Source organism: Triticum aestivum, chromosome 3A, assembly GCF_018294505.1.
Source record: "Triticum aestivum cultivar Chinese Spring chromosome 3A, IWGSC CS RefSeq v2.1, whole genome shotgun sequence".
NCBI classification, from domain to species: domain Eukaryota; kingdom Viridiplantae; phylum Streptophyta; class Magnoliopsida; order Poales; family Poaceae; genus Triticum; species Triticum aestivum.
In genome coordinates, this window is record NC_057800.1 from 204412555 (window position 1) to 204434665 (window position 22111).

Genomic DNA, 22111 nt, shown 5'->3' on the forward strand with positions numbered 1-22111 from the left:
GTGCGGCGCGCTTGGCTGTGGCTCGAATCCGTCGAAGATCAAGTCTCCGCGGATGTCAGCCGTGTAGTTTAGGCTTCCAAACCTGACCTGATGGCCAGGGGCGTAGCTTTCGATCTGCTCAAGGTGGCCAAGCGAGTTGGCCCGCAGTGCGAAGCCGCCAAAGACGAAGATCTGTCCGGGGAGAAAAGTCTCACCCTGGACCGCATTGTTGTTGAAGATCGAAGGAGCCATCGGGCCTGAAGGCGACGACACAGAGGAACTCTCAATGAAAGCACCAATGTCGGTGTCAAAACCGGCGGATCTCGGGTAGGGGGTCCCAAACTGTGCGTCTAGGTCAGATGGTAACAGGAGACAGGGGACACTTTGTTTTACCCAGGTTCGGGCCCTCTCGATGGAGGTAATACCCTACTCCTGCTTGATTAATATTGATGATATGGGTAGTACAAGAGTAGATCTACCACGAGATCAAGGAGGCTAAAACCCTAGAAGCTAGCCTATGGTATGATTGTTGTGTATGGAGTTGATCCTCTACGGACTACAACCCTCCGGTTTATATAGACACCGGATAGGGTTAGGGTTACACAGAGTCGGTTACAATGGTAGGAGATCTTGAATATCGCATCGCCAAGCTTGCCTTCCATGCCAAGGAAAGTCCCATCCGGACACGGGATGAAGTCTTCAATCTTATATCTTCATAGTCCAGGAGTCCGGCTAAAGGTATAGTCCGGCTATCCGAACACCCCCTAATCCAGGACTCCCTCAATAGGTCGGGTACACAGCATGGCATACTTTATAGAACCTATGGCCAAGGCATAGGGAATGACTTTCATTCTCATTCTATTTTCTGCCGTGGTCGGGCTTTGAGTCTTACTCAATTTCACACCTTGTAACACAGGCAAGAATTCTTTCTTTGACTGTTCCATTTTGAAATACTTCAAAATCTTGTCAAGGTATGTACTCATTGAAAAAAAAACTTATCAAGCGTCTTGATCTATCTCTATAGATCTTGATGCTCAATATGTAAGCAGCTTCACCGTGGTTTTCTTTGACAAAATCCTTTCAAACACTCCTTTATGCTTTGCAGAATAATTCTACATTATTTCCGATCAACAATATGTCATACACATATACTTATCAGAAATGTTGTAGTGCTCCCACTCACTTTCTTGTAAATACAGGCTTCACCGCAAGTCTGTATAAAACTATATGCTTTGATCAACTTATCAAAGCGTATATTCCAACTCCGAGATGCTTGCACCAGTCCATAGATGGATCGCTAGAGCTTGCATATTTTGTTAGCACCTTTAGGATTGACAAAACCTTCTGGTTGCACCATATACAACTCTTCTTTAAATCCATTAATGAATGTAGTTTTGTTTATCCATTTGCCATATTTCATAAAATGCGGCAATTGCTAACATGATTTGGACAGACTTAAGCATCGCTACGAGTGAGAAAATTTCATCGTAGTCAACACCTTGAACTTTCTCAAAAACCTTTTTCGACAAGTCTAGCTTTGTAGATAGTAACACTACTATCAGCGTCCGTCTTCCTCTTGAAGATCCATTTATTTTCTATGGCTTGCCGATCATCGGGCAAATCCATCAAAGTCCATACTTTGTTCTCATACATGGATCATATCTCAGATTTCATGGCCTCAAACCATTTCGTGGAATTTGGGCTCATCATCGCTTCCTCATAGTTCGCAAGTTCGTCATGGTCTAGTAACATGACTTCCAGAACAGGATTACCGTACCACTCTGGTGCGGATCTCACTCTGGTTTACCTACGAGATTCGGTAGTAACTTGATCTGAAGTTACATGATCATCATCATTAGCTTCCTCACTAATTGGTGTAGTAGTCACAAGAATAAATTTCTGTGATGAACTACTTTCCAATAAGGGAGAAGGTACAATTACCTTATCAAGTTTTCTACTTTCCTCCCACTCACTTCTTTCGAGAGAAACTCCTTCTCTAGAAAGGATCCATTCTTAGCAATGAATGTCTTGCCTTCGGATCTGTGATAGAAGGTGTACCCAATAGTCTCCTTTGGGTATCCTATGAAGACATATTTCTCCGATTTGGGTTTGAGCTTATCAGGATGAAACTTTTTCACTTAAGCATCACAACCCAAAACTTTAAGAAACGACAACTTTGGTTTCTTGCCAAACCATAATTCAGATTGTGTCGTCTCAACGGATTTAGATGGTGCCCTTTTTAACGTGAATTCAGCTGTCTCTAATGCATAACCCCAAAACGATAGTGGTAGATCGGTAAGAGACATCATAGATTGCACTATATCCAATAAAGTACGGTTATGACGATCGGACACACCATTATGCTGTGGTGTTCCAGGTGGCATGAGTTTGTGAAACTATTCCACAATGTTTTAATTGAAGACCAAACTCGTAACTCAAATATTTGTCTCCGCGATCAGATCGTAGAAACCTTATTTTCTTGTCACGATGATTTTCCACTTCACCCTGAAATTATTTGAACTTTTCAAATGTTTCAGACATATGTTTCATCAAGTAGATATACTCATATCTTCTCAAATCATCTGTGAAGGTCAGAAAATAACGATACCCGCCGCGAGCCTCAACACTCATTGGACTGCATACATCAGTATCTATTATTTACAATCAAGTTTGTTGCTCGCTCCATTGTTCCGGAGAATGGAGTCTTAGTCATCTTGCCCATGAGGCATGGTTCGCAAGTACCAAGTGATTCATAATCAAGTGGTTCCAAAAGTCCATCAGTATGGAGTTTCTTCATGCGCTTTACACCGATATGACCTAAACGGCAGTGCCACAAATAAGTTGCACTATCATTATTAACTTTGCATCTTTTGGCTTCAATATTATGAATATGTGTAACACTATGATCGAGATCCAACGAACTATTTTCATTGGGTGTATGACCATCGAAGGTTTTATTCACGTAAACAGAACAACAATTATTCTCTGATTTTAATGAATAACCGTATTGCAACAAACATGATCAAATCATATTCATGCTCAACGCAAACACCAAATAACACTTATTTAGTTTCAACACTAATCCCGAAAGTATAAGGAGTGTGCGATGATGATCATATCAATCTTGGAACTACTTCCAACACACATCGTCACCTCACCCTTTACTAGTTTCTGTTTATTCTGCAACTCCCATTTTGAGTTACTACTTTTAGCAACTGAACCAGTATCAAATGCCGAGGGGTTGCTATAAACACTAGTAGAGTACACATCAATAACACGTATATCCAATATACCTTTGTTTACCTTGCCATCCTTCTTATCCGCCAAATACTTGGGGCAGTTCCACTTCCAGTGACCAGTCCCTTTGCAGTAGAAGCACTTAGTCTCAGGCTTAGGATCAGACTTGGGCTTCTTCACTTGAGCAGCAACTTGCTTGCCGTTCTTCTTGAAGTTCCCCTTCTTCCCTTTGCCCTTTTTTTGAAACTAGTGGTCTTGTCAACCATCAACACTTGATGTTTTCTTGATTTCTACCTTCGTTGATTTCAGCATCACGAAGAGGTTGGGAGTTGTTTCCGTTATCCCTTGCATATTATAGTTCATCACGAAGTTCTACTAACTTGGTGATGGTGACTAGAGAATTCTGTCAATCACTATCTTATCTGGAAGATTAACTCCCACTTGATTCAAGCGATTGTAGTACCCAGACAATCTGAGCACATGCTCACTAGTTGAGCGATTCTCCTCCATCTTTTAGCTATAGAACTTGTTGGATACTTCATATCTCTCAACTCAGGTATTTGCTTGAAATATTAACTTCAACTCCTGGAACATCTCATATGGTCCATGACGTTCAAAACGTCTTTGAAGTCCCGATTCTAAGCCATTAAGCATGGTGCACTAAACTATCAAGTAGTCATCATATTGAGCTAGCCAAACGTTCATAACGTCTGCATCTGCTCCTGCAATAGGTCTGTCACCTAGCGGTGCATCAAGGACATAATTCTTCTGTGCAGCAATGAGGATAAACCTCAGATCGCGGATCCAATCCGCATCATTGCTACTAACATCTTTCAACACAATTTTCTCTAGGAACATATCAAAATAAACACAGGGAAACAACAACGCGAGCTATTGATCTACAACATAATTTGCAAAATACTACCAGGACTAAGTTCGTGATAAATTTAAGTTCAATTAATCATATTACTTAAGAACTCCCACTTAGATAGACATCCCTCTAATCCTATAAGTGATCACGTGATCCAAATCAACTAAACCATGTCCGATCATCACGTGAGATGGAGCAGTTTCATTGGTGAACATCACTATGTTGATCATATCTACTATATGATTCACGCTCGACCTTTGGGTCTCCGTGTTCCGAGGCCATATCTGTATATGCTTGGCTCGTCAAGTATAACCTGAGTATTCCGTGTGTGCAACTGTTTTGCACCCGTTGTATTTGAATGTAGAGCCTATCACACCCGATCATCACGTGGTGTCTCAGCACGAAGAACTTTCGCAACGGTGCATACTCAGGGAGAACACTACTTGATAATTACTGAGAGATCATCTTAAAATGCTACCGTTAATCAAAGCAAGATCAGATGCATAAAAGATAAACATCACATGCAATCAATATAAGTGATATGATATGGCCATCATCATCTTGTGCTTGTGATCTCCATCTTCGAAGCACCGTTGTGATCACCATCGTCACCGGCGCGACACCTTGATCACCATCGTAGCATCGTTGTCGTCTCGCCAATCTTATGCTTCCACGACTATCGCTGCTGCTTAGTGATAAAGTAAAGCATTACAGCGCAATTGCATTGCATACAATAAAGCGACAACCATATGGCTCCTGCCAGTTGCCGATAACTTGGTTACAAAACATGATCATCTCATACAATAAAATTTAGCATCATGTCTTGACCATATCACATCACAACATGCCCTGCAAAAACAAGTTAGACGTCCTCTACTTTGTTGTTGCAAGTTTTACGTGGATGCTACGGGCTTAAGCAAGAACCAATCTTACCTACGCATCAAAACCACAACGATAGTTTGTCAAGTTGGTGCTGTTTTAACCTTCGCAAGGACCGGGCGTAGCCACACTCGGTTCAACTAAAGTTGGAGAAACTGTCACCCGCTAGCCACCTTTGTGCAAAGCACGTCGGGAGAACCGGTCTCGCGTAAGCGTACGCGTAATGTTGGTCCGGGCCGCTTCGTCCAACAATACCGCCGAACCAAAGTATGACATGCTGGTAAGCAGTATGACTTATATCGCCCACAACTCACTTGTGTTCTACTCGTGCATATAACATCAACACATGAAACCTAGGCTCGGATGCCACTGTTGAGGAACGTAGTAATTTCAAAAAAATTCCAACGCACACGCAAGATCATGGTGATGCATAGCAACGAGAGGGGAGAGTGTGATCTACGTACCCTTGTAGACCGACAGCGGAAGTGTTAGCACAACGCGGTTGATGTAGTCGTACGTCTTCACGGCCCGACCGATCAAGCACCGAAACTACGGCACCTCTGAGTTTTAGCACACGTTCAGCTCGATGATGATCCCCGGACTCCGATCCAGCAAAGTGTCGGGGAGGAGTTCCGTCAGCACGACGGCGTGGTGACGATCTTGATGTACTACCGTCGCAGGGCTTCGCCTAAGCACCGCTACAATATTATCGAGGATTATGGTGGAAGGGGGCACCGCACATGGCTAAGAATATGATCACGTGGATCAACTTGTGTATCTATGGGGTGCCCCCTGCCCCCGTATATAAAGGAGTGGAGGAGGGGAGGGCCGGCCCTCTCTATGGCGCGCCCTAGGAGAGTCCTACTCCCACCGGGAGTAGGATTCCCCCTTTCCTAGTCCAACTAGGAGTCCTTCCATGTAGTAGGAGTAGGAGACAAGGAAGGGGAAGAGGGGAGAGAAGGAAGGAGGGGGCGCAGCCCCTCCCCCTAGTCCAATTCGGACTAGGCCTTGGGGGGCGCGCGGCCTGCCTCTCCCTCTCCCCTAAAGCCCAATAAGGCCCATATACTTCTTCTCCCGTATTCCCATAACTGTCCGGTACTCCGAAAAATACCCGAACCACTCGGAACCTTTCCGATGTCCGAATATAGTCGTCCAATATATCGATCTTTACATCTCGACCATTTCGAGACTCCTCGTCATGTCCCCGATCTCATCCGGGACTCCGAACTCCTTCGGTACATCAAAACTCATAAACTCATAATATAACTGTCATCGAAACCTTAAGCGTGCGGACCCTACGGGTTCGAGAACAATGTAGACATGACCGAGACACGTCTCCGGTCAATAACCAATAGCGGAACCTGGATGCTCATATTGGCTCCTACATATTCTACGAATATGTTTATCGGTCAGACCGCATAACAACATACGTTGTTCCCTTTGTCATCGGTATGTTACTGCCCGAGATTCGATCGTCGGTATCTCAATACCTACTCAATATCGTTACCGGGAAGTCTCTTTACTCGTTCCGTAATACATCATCTCGCAACTAACTCATTAGTTGCAATGCTTGCAAGGCTTATGTGATGTGCATTACCGAGAGGGCCCAGAGATACCTCTCCGACAATCGGACTGACAAATCCTATTCTCGAAATACGCCAACCTAACATGTACCTTTGGAGACACCTGTGGAGCTCCTTTATAATCACCCAGTTACGTTGTGACGTTTGGTAGCACACAAAGTGTTCCTCCGGTAAACGGGAGTTGCATAATCTCATAGTCATAAGAACATGTATAGGTCATGAAGAAAGCAATAGCAACATACTAAACGATCGAGTGCTAAGCTAATGGAATGGGTCAAGTCAATCACATCATTCTCCTAATGATGTGATCCCGTTAATCAAATAACAACTCTTTGTATATGGTTAGGAAACATAACCAACTTTGATTAACGAGCTAGTCAAGTAGAGGCATACTAGTGACACTCTGTTTGTCTATGTATTCACACATGTATTATGTTTCCGGTTAATACAATTCTAGCATGAATAATAAACATTTATCATGAAATAAGGAAATAAGTAATAACTTTATTATTGCCTCTAGGGCATATTTCCTTCAGCTGGGACCACGGCTGCAGCAAGGAGGTGCCTCCTTATTACGCGTAAAATAATGATTCCTCCACCTGACAGCTGGGACCCACCGGACGGGCCACTGTATTTCGCGAAAAAAATGTTTCCCCCTGACTGCTGGGACCCACCAGCTACATCTTCGCACGCAAGGAAGTGCGTCCGGGCAAAAAAAAAACGATTCGCCCCTGACTACTGGGACCCACCAGCTACATCTTCGCAGGCAAGGAAGTGCCTGACAGTCGGGACCTACCTGGTCGAAGCGTACGTAGCATTGTCATTCTGGTCGCGAACGTGTACATACATACTGGTCGATGTAGAGGCGCGCACGTGTCGTAGTAGAGGCGCGCACATGTCGTAGTAGAGGTGCGCACGTAGCATGTACACGTACGTACATCGGCCAGGGTGCAAGAAAGAAAATACGGCCACGTATGTGTACATACGGGCGGGGTCTCGAACACCTACTCGCGCATACGTACGGCCAGGGCTCGTGTACATTGCTGGGTTGGAACGGAGAAACAGCGTCGTCATCGTGTTCATGGGCAGGCAACGGAATGCATCGTGTTCATGGGGAGGCAACGGAACGCGTGGGAGCCAACCGGCTGGGTCGGAACGGAATGCGTGGTCGTGTTCATCGGGAGGGCTTGGACGGAACAGGCGATGGAAACGAGGCCTGGCGTACCGCACAACGGAGGAAACGGACCTCCTACGTTCGGAACAGGGTCCTGTTGATCGGGAGGGGTCTGGCGTACCGCAAAACGGAGGAAACGGACCTCCTACGGTCGAAACGGGGGTCCTGTTGATCAGGAGGGGTGTGGCGTACCGCAAAACGGACGAAACGGACTTGTGTTGGAGTGCTACGGTTGAAACGGGGGTCTTGTTCATCGGCTGGGGTGTGGCGTACCGCAAAACAGGACTCCACGGGATATTTTTCATCACCACCGTCGACCCCCTCCAGCCTCCACGAGCTACTGTTCATCCACCGTCGACCTCCTCCAGCCTCCACCTGTGACTGTTCATCCACGGGCTCCTGTTCATCCAGCCTCCACCGCGCGCTACTCCATCGGCTACTGTTCATCCACGGGCTACTGTTCATCCTGCCCTCCACGGGGTGGTCCTGTTCATCCAGCCCTCCACGGGGTCCTATTCATCCAGCCCCAACTGGCTCGATCGATCGGGGTCCTGTTCATCCAAAGGAAACACCACGGGGTCCTGTTCATAAACCCCCACCGGGAACTGTTCATCCACCCCCCCCCCCCCCGCAACACTCACTGTTCATCCAGAGGCAGCATCGACCGGCTTCAGTTAGCAGCACTAGCGAAGGAATCGCTCGATCGGGTTCAGTTAACAGCCATCAATCGATCGCTCGGGTTCAGTAACACGTAGCCTGCAGTGCAATCGCTCGGGTTCAGTTAGAGCCCAACGCCTCGCTCGGGTTCAGTTAGAGCCAACGCCTCACACACACGCGCGTACGTGTACGAGAGAAACACGCATCGCTCGGCCCCCGACCTCCCACCGTAACCGTGAACTCCCCGAAATTTTCCTCGCCCTCACTTCTACCATGGTTTTTTCCGTCATGGACGGCCCAAAGAATGTCATGCAGCTGCGTCTCTGGCCCGCCCAGGACGAAAAGCCCATTTTCTGTCATGATTTTTTGTCATAGAAGTAGGAGCCCACAACATCTATGATGATACCGGGTTTTTTCACAGTTATCGTCATAGAAGTGTCATATGTATGACAGAAAAAAAATTCCGTTCGGCCCAAAATGTCACGGATGTGTCTTTTTTTGTAGTGCGCCAACGTGGTAAAACATACCACCAACGTGGTAAAACACACCACCAACGTGGTAAAACACAATGACTCGTGATCCTTACGGCGATCACAACCACGACCAATATCTGGTCCCAAATTCCTTGATGGCCTTTCTGTCATCCTTGACAATGCAAAGTTTACAGCTTAGTGTGCAATTTTTATTACTCGTTGACTTATGGTGGGACCTACTACGAGGTGTCCTTAACCGTGGACGCGGCTATCGATAGATTATACACTCTGCAAAGGTAGCACACTGGACCCACACCACGGAACCCATGGCCTCGCACTCCCATTCGGGTGGACCAATGGCATTCCGACGAAACCCCTCCATTGCCAAAGCACTCTCCCGGCCACTCCGACCCAAATCCCCAACGGGCTGGTCCTGGGTAGCCCCGTGTCTACCAAAGACACCCCGACCACCGCCGTGGCCAAACTCCAACTCGGGAAAACTCCCACTTGGGGAAATCGGTACCATAATGTCATTAACTAGCACACAAGATTATGCCTGCTTGCCGGGCCAGGGAAAACACGACATAACCTTCCCTAGATGGAGGCACCGACCAGAGGCCGTGTCAATGGACCGAATCAAGACCCCCCATAAAGGCAAATGTGGTTGCACTGGAAAGAACTCGATTCAGAGGCACCACGACCCAGTCAACGGTGTATTCAGGTTGAGTTATTTTCAGTTTGAACTTTAAACTAACAATGACCGGTGTCATAGCATGCCATGAAATGCAAAACAACACATGCATCATAAAAATGGCAGATGTCATCATAACCATCAACAACTCACGTTACTTTACTAGCTCAAATGACTCATAACTTAACCAAAATAGTTTTGTTACAAGTTCCATTAATTTCTTACGCAAGAAAACAATCCCGATAACTTTTTCATATGCATAGCAAAAGATTTTTCTATCAACAATCCTTACTTTCTTTATCACTAAATTAAGTTCAAACTTTTCTGTAAAACAAGTAATATGATTTAACAGAATATTTTCTAACAAATTTTACCAATTTCAGGAAGGCAAAAGTATAGCTAAAATAACTATCATGCATAACAAAATTATTTCTAACATCACCTCAAATAAATCTTAACTTGCTTTATCCACTAAACTAGTTTCAACTATTCTGTAAATCAAGCATAACAACTAGTCAATATTTAACAGAATACAAATAACTCAATAATTATTTAAATGCAAGGATTAATCAGTTCATTCAAGTGGGAAAATCACAAATATTGCAATGGCATCATAAAAATGTTGTTGTGGCTTGCCTTAGTGCAGATGAGGTTCACAAGCCTCCTGGTGATCGTCAAGACAAGCCTCACCTTCTGAAAATAATTTTAAACACAAAAAGAAAATATCAAGAACGCTTCTAAAATTCACCAGAAATTCTAATCAGCTCAGAGAAATCTCATCTTTGGTGAGCTGTTAGATTTCCTTTCAAAGAACACAATGCAAAAAGAATCAATTCATTTGGACTTATGGTTAAAAGGTTATAACTGTTTGAAGTGTTCTGTAAATTCAAATGAATTTGATTAAAAGAAAAGACTAGGGGGTGACGTCGAAGGCGTAAAGCCCAGGGGCGCCACCACACGTACCGCTTCGTGCGCGTACTGAGTGGTTGACTAGCGGGCCCCGTTAGTCAGGTGGGGGAAGAGGGAGAGGGAAATAGAGATGGTCGCGGCTTCGCTGGAGCTCTCGCCGGCGATCAGGGCTCTTTGGCGAAAACCCGAGGGAGGGATGGCAAGAGGAGGTCGAGGCGCACCTGCCCATACCCGTAGCGTGGCTAGGGGTGGTCGGACGGCGTCGGAATCGAGCTTGCGAGCGGAGGCAGAACGAGGAGGTCGCCGAAGTTGAAGAAGACGGCGAGCAGAGGCCGCTCCAGGGGCTCCAAGCGGGCGAGATGGCCTCACCGGAGAGAGTCGGAGGCCCTGGAGAGGTTGCCCAGGCCTGGGAGGGGCTGGAGCTGCCGCGACTACCAGAGGGGATCGCCGGCGAGCTCGAGCTCGGGGCGGCGGCCCGAGGCCTGCCCGGCCGGGCTACGGCTTCCTACTCGACCATGAAGTGTGTGTGAGTGTTGGAGGATGCTTGGAGAGGTTAGGGAGGGGCTCTATATATAGGCGAGCGGCGAGGGTGCTTCGGGCTCCGCCGGTGGACACCTATGCACGGCACCCGGCGACGAGCAGCGTCAGTGAGAGGGGGAGAAGGTGATGGAGGTCACGCGGCCACTGTGGGCGAGCGAAGACGAGCATAGGATCAAGGGGGTGACGACGAGCACAGTGCGCCCACACTGTTGGGCTGGCCGGACCTTGCCCGTGCTCGCTGCGGCGAGCTCCGGCTTCGGCGAGTGCTAGGGTGGAGTTAAGGGTGTCGAGTGGCGAGTTTTGGCTAGGTTTGGCAGTCGGGGGAAGCGAGCACGCGCGAACAGAGCGCTCGGCGGCTCCCAGAATGCGTCGACACGCATGCCTGGCATCATGGACACCCGTGGTCACCGCGCGAACTCTCTCCACAGGCCAGCCTTCGTCCAAAATTCATGTCTGACATGTTGTTCGCGGTGGTTTTGAAGTTTACCACGGTTTGGTTTGGATCCAGGTGCAATAGAGAAAGTTTTACAAGTCTGGTAAGTTTCTGGACAGTAACTTTGTGATGTTACTGTGGTCAAATGGCTGGGAGTTTGAAGCTGTGCTTTGGAGGCTAGCTTGGAGTTACTAAGGTAAATAAGAACAAGAAAGATCAGGTCAAATGGAGCAAGTAAAATGGTAGTTGCTGTAGAAACCACCATTTCTGTCCAGAACAGAAAAGATTTTCTATAGAAAAAATATTCCAAAAAGTGATGAAATATTTTTGCTCAGGGAGGTGCCCTAGGGTCCCTAGAATATTTGTGTATTTTCTTAGCATTTTTTGATCCTTAAAAATTAGGGTTGCTTTGGAGCAAACATAATTGGCTTAGGGGTTTTAGAGAGAAAATGAATATTTTTCATTTAAGAAAAATATTCCAAAGATTATTTTGAGGTGGATCAGAAGTGAAATGATGGTTTGGGAGAGAAGTGAACACTTGGGTGAAAGCCAAGGATGCCCAAATGTTTAAGTCCAAATGAAAAGATTCAAAAACTCCAAGTTTCAAAAAATTTCAAATGAAAACTCAAACAAATGAAAGAGGGCAAAAACCAGGCTGTCACAGGGACACAACTCAATGGCACATCTGTACAAGGAAATTCCAGATGCAACTTTGGAAAATCACAAGTTTGGCGCTATCTATTTTCTCCTATCAGGTATACCTACTATCAGTACTATCCTGAGGCAGACTCTATTGCCCAAGTCTGGAGATCACAAGATGATAAAAGGACATTCCATCAATTTGCTGCATATGTTCGATGTGCCAGAGAAGTTTAAAGTGATGACGCTGATTGTAGAGACAATCAAGAGGACAGCTGCTGACCAAAAGAGATCATGTTGGTATGCTCCACACATCCAGATGCTCATCAACTCCAAGATGGGCACAGGTACATACTTGTTGGACAAAGAGCATCTTCCCCTGAGGCCAGATTTTGAGGACAACACATTTGTCTTGGATGCTACATACCCTACATCAGTAGAGGTTCAGGAGAAGAGAGAGAAATCAAAAGAAGGGAAGGCAGCCAAGATGCCAAGTGCTGAAGAGGCTTCACAAGTTTTCCTCAAGTCAAAACAAGATCAACTTGGATATCTTATTCAAGCCACTTTGAGGATTGAGAAAGGATTGGCCACCCTGACTCAGAATCAAGAGAGTCTTGAAAGGATCATTGAAACAAAGTTTTATGATCTAGACTTGAAGGTCACAGAGATGCAAACAGCTGTTGAGCAGCTCTAGGAAGAAGCTGAAGAGAGGAAAGGGAAAGCTACCACTAAAGATTTTTAGAGAGTTCCTAGGGCACAGAGATCTGTAGTAGTGCCGGTGACAGACACTCGAGCTACTACTTTAGCACATGCAGCCACAACTTCAGTTGCTCCTCCAGTTGCAACTCCTCCAGCTCCAACAACCTCAACAGATGCATTCGTCCTAGGAGTCCTCTCCACGCCACCTCCCGAAGATCAAGCTTAGAGAGACACATAACACTATGCATTTTCAAGCTTTTTGGTAACTAGTTGCCAAAGGGGGAGAAAAGTGTATAGATCATAGGCTGAGAGAGAGAGAGAGAGAGAGCTTTGCTTCTTTTTGCTACTTATTTGCCCTTTTGCTACTTATTTGTTTGCTTTCTAGGATGATAATTTATGGTTATGTGTGTGAGATACTTGTATGGTCATGTGTTTGATCATATCATACTTTAATGCTTGTGCTTGAATGATGCTATTATCTATCTCTCATGTATGGTCATTCACTTTGTCTTGGTGATGAGTGCATATTTCATATTCTATCATTTTGAGCGCTCCACGAAGATGTATGTGACATGGAAGAGTAACACATGATCCTAATCGATTGTGCATTCGCATTCAAAAGCAAATTTTAAATAATGCACAAATTTAGGGGGAGCTCTTGCTTATCACATACTTCTCAAAGCAACGATATATTTCATTTTTATTATCATTTGTCGAAGCTTTGATCTATATGTTGTAATCAATTACCAAAAAGGGGGAGATTGAAAGTGCAACTAATGCCTGGGTGGTTTTGGTAATTATTAACAACATATAGCTCATTGAACTAATATCCATTCAAGATAATATTTTCAGAAAGTACAATGATTGGCATGGCATGGACTAGAGATGTGGACCCCTCAAAATGCTAAGGACACATATTGGCTCAAGCTCAAGACTCTACATTTTCATTTTAGTGATTCTCGGTTCTATATCCGGCATATCTCGTAGTAGGGGTACTAAGCTAGGCATCTTGGAGCGATGGTAACATGGACACAGGATTTAGCCCAGGTTCGGGCCCTCTTGAAGGAGGTAAAATCCTACGTCCTGATTTTGATTGTATTCATATGGGGTGTAGTACAGAGTACATGTGTCTACCACGAGATTGTTCTAATGAATATTAGATTATCTATTGACTAGCCTGGCCTCGGTTTATATAACACACCGGAGGCCTAGGGTTTAGAGGAGTCCTTGTCTTGGGCACCAAGTCTTGTGGAATCCTCCTTGTATGCGGCATGGGCTACCCGAAGTGGCCCATAAGTGAACCGCCATGGGGGTCCTCGGCCCGATCTAGCTGATCGGGAGACAACATGGTGAATACCCCCTAGTCTAGGACACCGTCAATAGCCCCCTGAACAGGTCTTCAAGTTGGGGACGCTCCTCGATTCTTCCAAACTATTCTTCATCTTCGGTCGTCGGTCTTGAAAATTGGTTCAAAAAATCTTCTCATCTTCGATCTTGAGGATCGCCGAAGTCAATCCGAAGAGTTTACACGTCGGGTATCCGAGGAGCCCCATTAAGTTTTTGGCCTTTAGCAATGCATTGTTATTTTTTACACCACACCTCGGGTTTGAAGTTGTTCCCGTGCAGTGGTGCCCTCTTACGCCCGAGCTCCAACGCCGGACTGCATCCGAGCTCCAAAGTCGGGCTGTATCCGAGCTCCAACGCTGGACTGTATCCAAGATCCAATGCTGGACTGTATTCAAGCTCCAACGCCGGACTGTATCCAAGGTGTCATAGATCACCTTGGCTCGAAAAAGTCGAAGGACTTTAGCCGAGCTTAATGTCAGAAATGCCCTCTATAGAGCCAGCCACTTGCATCCGAGCTTTATGCTGGACTGCTTCCAAGGTGATGCACCACCTCGGGCTTGGTCTAATTGTTTGCGGATTTTATTTTCGATTGATGCAATTTATTTACTGACGAGATATATAGCCAGTAGCCCTCAAGGTGTGTGTCGGCCTAAAACCCGAGATGCACATTAGAGGAGATAGTGATCGGCGAACAGGCCCTTGAGAGAGGGTTTTGAGAAGTCGTCGTAATATATTAGCTTCATGCCGGATAAGTCCCAGTTGGTACCTATTGTTGTCCGAAGACGCTTTTGCCCATAGTTCGGTCAAGCCGAACACTAAGCACTTTGAATTTTCTGCATTGAATAGGCAATGCAGTAGCCCCCGGGACACTGGTCGGGTGGCAACACCAGATCAGGGGATCTATGTGCCCCTTTAATATTAGGAAATGATAAGCCCGAAGCCCAGTAGCCCCCGATCCTTAATGCGAGCACGGGTGGCCGAATTAAGGATCGATATCCAGAGTAAACTCACAAATTATGTGTAATGATTCTATGTATCCAAGTACTCTACATCATTAATGCTCGTATCCGCACTGTACAAAACTTTGTTGACTGACCATCAGCTTCAACCTCCTCGGCTAGTAGCCGAGGAGTGTTTGTCCCACTTTATAAAGCCTTTATGAGGGCAAAGATTTACGACAAACAAGGCAATCCGGCCATACGGTTTTATAAACAAAGGTATGCAGAGAGAATGTTATATTACTATTTAATGTAAGAAACATCTTCCAAAGAAAATAGTCCCGCTATTGGTTCCTTTCTTTGGGTTGTCATGCTGACCATGATCATGAAACCTCACCTCTGATCAATGCGGGAGAAAAATATTGAGGATTTAGTTTGGGGAAAGTTCTCGGACTATGTGGTCTTTAGCGAACCTAACTTTTCAAGTCCGTCATTGCCGACCAATTATATCCTTTAAGATCGCTAGCTTTCGGCTTCACCCAGTCTGAAGTACTAACTCGGATGACCCGATATTAACAATCACAGAGGTTCTCCCTTTACCACCTAGCCGAACAATCAAAAACATAGGGGTAAGCACAGGAGCCAGGCAACCCAGCTTGGCCAAAATCTCAAGTCAAATTGATGCACATTTGTGGCTTTATAATGATGATTACCGAAGGCAACCCTTGTATATTAAATGCAAACACCGATGATATGTTTATTTTGACTCCGTTGCGACCGTTTATCAGTTGAAAGTGGCCCATCTTCGGCTTCCACCCCCTTGTATATGTTACGTAGGGTGTTTCCGCAATAACATAGCAACCCATAGCCAACATCTCGGTGCCTGAAGGCAGTTGTGTTAGCGGAAACGAGGCAATCAGATATGCGGGCTTTAGAACTTTCACTTAGTCATAGGAGCTTTAAACTGGGGAAGCTAGATACGAGCCCCCGGTTAGTGTTCGGCACCGACCGAAGTCTAGCCATTAACACTTCAGCCAATGTTATGAAAGGCCCATCATTTAACACGGGGTAATCGGTATCGATCTTTAGTTTGACACCGTCATTAGATCGCTGACCAGTTTACGCCCATTGTGACAGTCAATTTTCGGCTTTCTCCACTGAGGTGGTTAACAATTCGAGCTAGAAGCACAATCACAATGGTTCTCCCTTTGCACGCCTAGCCGAACAAAGCGGGACATAGGAGGCAAGCACAGGAGCCGGGCAACCCAACTATTGACCGAAAACACAATTCGAAACCGATGCATATATAGCAATATCCGAGAATGTTTTTGCCCAATCTCTAAAGGTGTCCGGCGTTGCACCGCGAGACTTATGCTGGAAACACACAAATAGTTTAAAAGTGCCATAGGCCTGGAAAACCAAAAAACTTCAGTAAACACTTTACGCCCGAACTAAATCAAGTCATTTGGTGCCAATCCGAAAGTTGGTCTTACTTTTGTGCTTGTGTTGTGCATTAATATGACACATCTGTCGGTGTACTAGAGTAGGGGTACCCTATTACCCCGAACTCGTGCACGGGCAGTTGCAGCGCCCCGTGGCAAGGCTTGCCGGGTGACCGCCAGGACCCTCCGTGGTTCCTTTGAAGACCATTCAAGAACAAAGTACTCAAATCAAGGCCCCAGCAAGAGGAGCTTGCCGGGAAGGCCAACCAAGGCCCCGGCAAGAGGAGCTTGCCAGGAAGAGACGAGACCCCGGCAAGAGGAGCTTGCCGGGAAGGCCACTCAAGGCATATCAAGAAAGCTTGCCGCGACGCGCCCTGCGTCCCGGCAAGATCCGGCGAGCGACAAGCTTCCGGACGCGGCAAGACGACGGCCGCGGCAAGGAGCTTGCCGCGGGAAATCCCCACTTCGTGCCCGCGCTCCAGCTCACCTGCTAACGTGTCGCTCTGGGACTCTCCCAGAGCGCACGTGGCGGGAGGCCGTGCAGCTAGGGGTACGTGGTGGCAAGCGGAGATGAAGAGAAGCCCATCGTGGCAAACGGTGGCGCTCCTAACGGTCACCTTTTGCACTGTTTAGGAGACTCAGACAGGCATTTAATGCCCTTGTCCCCTGCCGTCAGAGTTAGGTAGGGCGCACTGTATCCACAGTAGCGGTAGCTGCACCTACCGCATCCTTTTCCATTTTTACCCTTCTTGTCTACGTTGCCCCCTGTCGGTGACCCCTTGAGTATAAAAGGAGGCCCAAGCGCAACGTAGAAAGGTCGGGGTTCGGAAGTTCAGAGGCTCGGCCAGTTCGGCTCGTTCAACACCAGGAACACTCTCACGCTCAGTCTGGCAGCGTCCATCGCTCCTGAGCAAGAATCCAATATACACAAACAAGCAGCAGTAGGGTTTTACGCATCCGTGCGGCCCGAAGCTGGGTAAAATCGCCCGCGTGCACTGCCTCGATCCGCTCTTTGTGCGCTCTCCGCCCCCCACCGAACCGAAAGGGGCCCTGTCCCCATAGGTGTTGGCGGGAATCAGCATCGCCCCCGACATCTCTGGCGCGCCAGGTAGGGGGCGTCGAGATCGTGCGAACCGATCCGGCGTGCACGCAAGCTAAATCTTCATCGTCATGGCTCCCAAGGAGCGGGCGAGCAAAAGAACGACGCCAGTGCGGCAACAGAAAAAGCTAAGTCATGCAAAACTTTAGATATTTCCTTTCTATATAAGGTTATCCGCCTCGGAGATCTTGTTCTTTGTACGGAAAAACCTGTGCGCGGAGGAATCAACTCGTAGCTAGTCGCGCCCTTACTTTGTTTCGAGTCCGCTCAACAACTTAAGTGAGCTGCTAGCGCCCTTACTTTGCTTCGAGTCCGCTCAGCAACTTAAGTGAGCTGCTAGCGCCCTTACTTTGTTTCGAGTCCGCTCAACAACTTAAGCGAGCTGCAACTAGTTGCGACAAGATTACTTGTCGGTAGCGACCCCGCCAGCAGGCTGCTGAAGTTCCGCACTCGGCGCTCGCGGCAAGGGTGCCTGCACCGGCAAGTTTCCCTAGAAAGCGTAGGGTGGACGTACAAAGAGGGGTTGAACAGGAAGATAGCATGCGCTATTTATTCGAGATTTCTGCATAGACCTGTATGCCGAGGAGCCTTCTCGGGGCTAGTTGCGCTCCATGTTGCCTCGAGTCCGCTCGGCAACTTGTGCGGTTGCGCTAGAACCAAGAAGGTAAACCTTTCCGGGAGGCGTTGTTCCCGAATAGCCGCTAAGGGCCCGTTCCCTCAAGCGCTACTAGCTGGATCGTACGCACCGGAAAGCATTCCAGCAGGCATAGGGAATATGCAGCAAAAGTCGAAATTCGCAAGCAAGTTGAGTGCACTTCAGATGCTAATCACTTGCTATGTTTGAACGCAGTTATGGCCCGGGGGCTGGCAACGCCCTTAGGGCCAATCTTTTCGGCGTCAAGAACGACGAAGTTCTTCGCCATAAGCCTTTCCGGCAACGATCTTGCCGGGAGCCGGTGTCAAGAACAACGAAGTTCTTCGCCATAAGCCTTTCCGGCAACGATCTTGCCGGGAGCCGGTGTCAAGAACAACAAAGTTCTTCGCCATAAGCCTTTCCGGCAACGATCTTGCCGGGAGCCGGTGTCAAGAACAACGAAGTTCTTCGCCATAAGCCTTTCCAGCAACGAACTTGCCGGGAGCCGGTGTCAAGAACAACGAAGTTCTTCGCCAAAAGCCTTCCTGGCAATCAGCTTGCCGGAAGCCGGCATCGAGAATGTCAAAGTTCTCTGCTGAAGATAAAAGCCTTCCTGGCAACGAGCTTGCCGGAAGCCGGCATCGAGAACGTCAAAGTTCTCTGCTGAAGATAAAAGCCTTCCTGGCAACGAGCTTGCCGGAAGCCGGCATCGAGAACATCAAAGTTCTCTGCTGAAGATAAAAGCCTTCCTGGCAATCAGCTTGCCGGAAGCCGGCATCGAGAACGTCAAAGTTCTCTGCTGAAGATAAAAGCCTTCCTGGCAACGAGCTTGCCGGAAGCCGGCATCGAGAACGTCAAAGTTCTCTGCTGAAGATAAAAGCCTTCCTGGCAATCAGCTTGCCGGAAGCCGGCATCGAGAACGTCAAAGTTCTCTGCTGAAGATAAAAGCCTTCCTGGCAACGAGCTTGCCGGAAGCCGGCATCGAGAACGTCAAAGTTCTCTGCTGAAGATAAAAGCCTTCCTGGCAACGAGCTTGCCGGAAGCCGGCATCGAGAACGTCAAAATTCTCTGTTGAAGATAAAAGCCTTCCTGGCAATCAGCTTGCCGGAAGCCCGTTCATGGAAGCGTATGTTGATGAAGTGAGGAAGCTAGAAGAGCGCTTTGACGGCCTGCAAATGGAGCATATCCCAAGAGCTCAGAATGACATTGTTGATGGCCTGTCAAAATGCACTGCACTAAAGTTACCTGTGGAACCAGGGATCTTTGTGCTCAAGCTGACTCAACCTTCCGTGACACCATCAACTGGACAGAATAAGAAAAGGAAGTTGGTTTCTGGTGACTACTTTCCGGCAGAGCACCCCGAAGCCGCCGCCAAGAAAGTCCCCAAGATCAACACCAACGATGCTGAGGGGCAGTCTGCTCCGGCAAACCTTATGGTTTGTTCCGTCGAAGCAAACGCTCCCGACAAGTTTTGCTCCGGCAAGCTTGCCGGGGAATATCACGCTCCGGCAGAACCACAGGTTCTTGCCGTAGAAGCGGATGTTCCCGCAGCAACAGATATGCCTTTAGTCCTTGTTGCCGAGCCGCAAGCTCCAGCATGGGCGCAGCAGATTGTCCGTTTCCTTCAGACAGGAGAGCTTCCCGAAGAGCAAGAAGAAGCTGAAAAAGTAGCCCGGCAGTCAAGTATGTACAAGTTTGTCGACAGCACACTGTACAGAATAAGACTCAACGGTGTGAAATTGAAGTGCATTCGCCGGGAAGATGGACAACAGCTGTTGGCAGAGATACATGGAGGCATATGTGGTCACCACATTGGCGCAAGAGCACTTGTCGGCAAAGCATTCCGACAAGGCTTCTTCTGGCCGACAGCCCTCCAGGATGCAACTGCACAAGTAACCAAGTGTGAAGCGTGCCAGTTCCATTCCAAACAGATACACCAGCCAGCTCAAGCTCTCCAGACGATCCCTTTATCCTGGCCATTTTCGGTCTGGGGGCTCGACATCCTCGGCCCCTTCCCCCGAGCTGTCGGGGGCTTTGAGTTCTTGTACGTTGCAATCGACAAGTTCACAAAGTGGCCGGAAGTGGAACCAGTGAGGAAGGTGACAGCACAGTCAGCAGTCAAGTTCTTCAGGTCGATTGTTTGCCGTTTCGGGATCCCGAACAGGATCATCACCGACAACGGCAGGCAATTTACGAGCCGCACCTTCATGCAGTACGTCCAAGATCTTGGCGCCAAGGTATGCTTCGCTTCTGTTGCTCATCCGAGAAGCAACGGTCAAGCGGAGAGGGCAAACGCTGAAGTGCTGCGAGGCCTCAAGACCAGAACTTTCGACAGGCTGCACAAGTGCGGAAGAAACTGGATCGAGGAGCTGCCGGTGGTTCTTTGGTCGATCAGGACGACGCCAAATCGAGCCACTGGCCAGACACCCTTCGCTCTAGTCTATGGAGCGGAGGCAGTTCTCCCCATGGAACTCGTATACGAGGTCACCTCGAGTGCTCGCTTATGATGAGCTCGAGCAAGAGCAGCTGCGGCAAGATGACGCGCTGCTCCTTGAGGAAGACCGTCTCCAGGCTGCTGTGCGAGCCGCTCGCTACCAGCAAGCTCTGCGCCGCTACCATAGCCGCAGAGTCAATGCCAGGAGTCTCGAGGAAGGCGACCTTGTTCTTCGGCGCGTTCAGTCGGCCAAGAATTCCAACAAGTTGACGCCGAAGTGGGAAGGCCCTTATCGGGTGAAACGAGTCACTAGGCCCGGCGCTGTCCGCCTTGAGACCGAAGATGGCATTCCGGTGAGCAACTCCTGGAACATCGAGCATCTTCGTAAGTTTTACCCATAAGGCGCGGTTGTCGGACCCTGTCCGGCAACCACCTTTCTGTACAAGTCTTGCCGCTGTTGCATGTAATCCTTTGTACAGAGCCGGGCGCAGACCCCGTGCACTAGTAAAGTTCATGTGCCCCGCACATCTTGTCAGTTTCCTTATGCTATGATCCTTTTTCGCATATATTATCTGACACTTTGTGCAGCACCAGACCCCGGTAAGCGATAACGAGCCCAAGGCTCCATATCATTGCTTTATTTCTCTGTCTCTTTCTCAAAAGAAGGAAGGTTCCCTCGCCCACAAGGTTTACCGGGGGGGAGGAGAAGATAATGGTGTGGACCAGGCCGTTCAAAAAAAAAGTTTCTCCTTGCCGGGAAGCAGACGACAGAAAAGCTAAGTTGCTAAAGCTTGAGCAATCAGTTTTTGAGTTATTTTCCTTGAACGACCGTGCTTTGTATGGAAAACCTGTGCGCGGAGGAACCAATTCACAGCTAGCTGCGCCCTTACTTTGTTTCGAGTCCGCTCAACAACTTAAGTGAGCTGCTAGCGCCCTTACTTTGCTTCGAGTCCGCTCAGCAACTTAAGTGAGCCGCTAGCGCCCTTACTTTGTTTCGAGTCCGCTCAACAACTTAAGTGAGCTGCAACTAGTTGCGACAAGGTTGCTTGTCGGTAGCGACCCCGCCAGCAGGCTGCTGAAGTTCCGCACTCGGCGCTCGCGGCAAGGGTGCCTGCACCGGCAAGTTTCCCTAGAAAGCGTAGGGCAGGACCATACAAAGCCAAGAGTCGAGTAAAGGAAGTAACACAGCTATTTGTTGCCTAAGATAGAGTTATATTACAAGAATAACTTGTCGCGCCTCTAATAAAGTGTTCCCATGACATGACTGGCAGCGACAAGAAAAGAAGAAAACGGACGACCTAATCTACGCGACCGCCGTCAACCCTTTTGACCTTGTTCACCCTGTCGACGATGGGTGCGACGAGGGCCTTAAGCGCGTCAAGATCAGCGTCCGCCAGCAGCTTCCTGAGGACGTTGGTGAGGTTGAGGCCCGGATTGCGGAAGGCCACCTTCA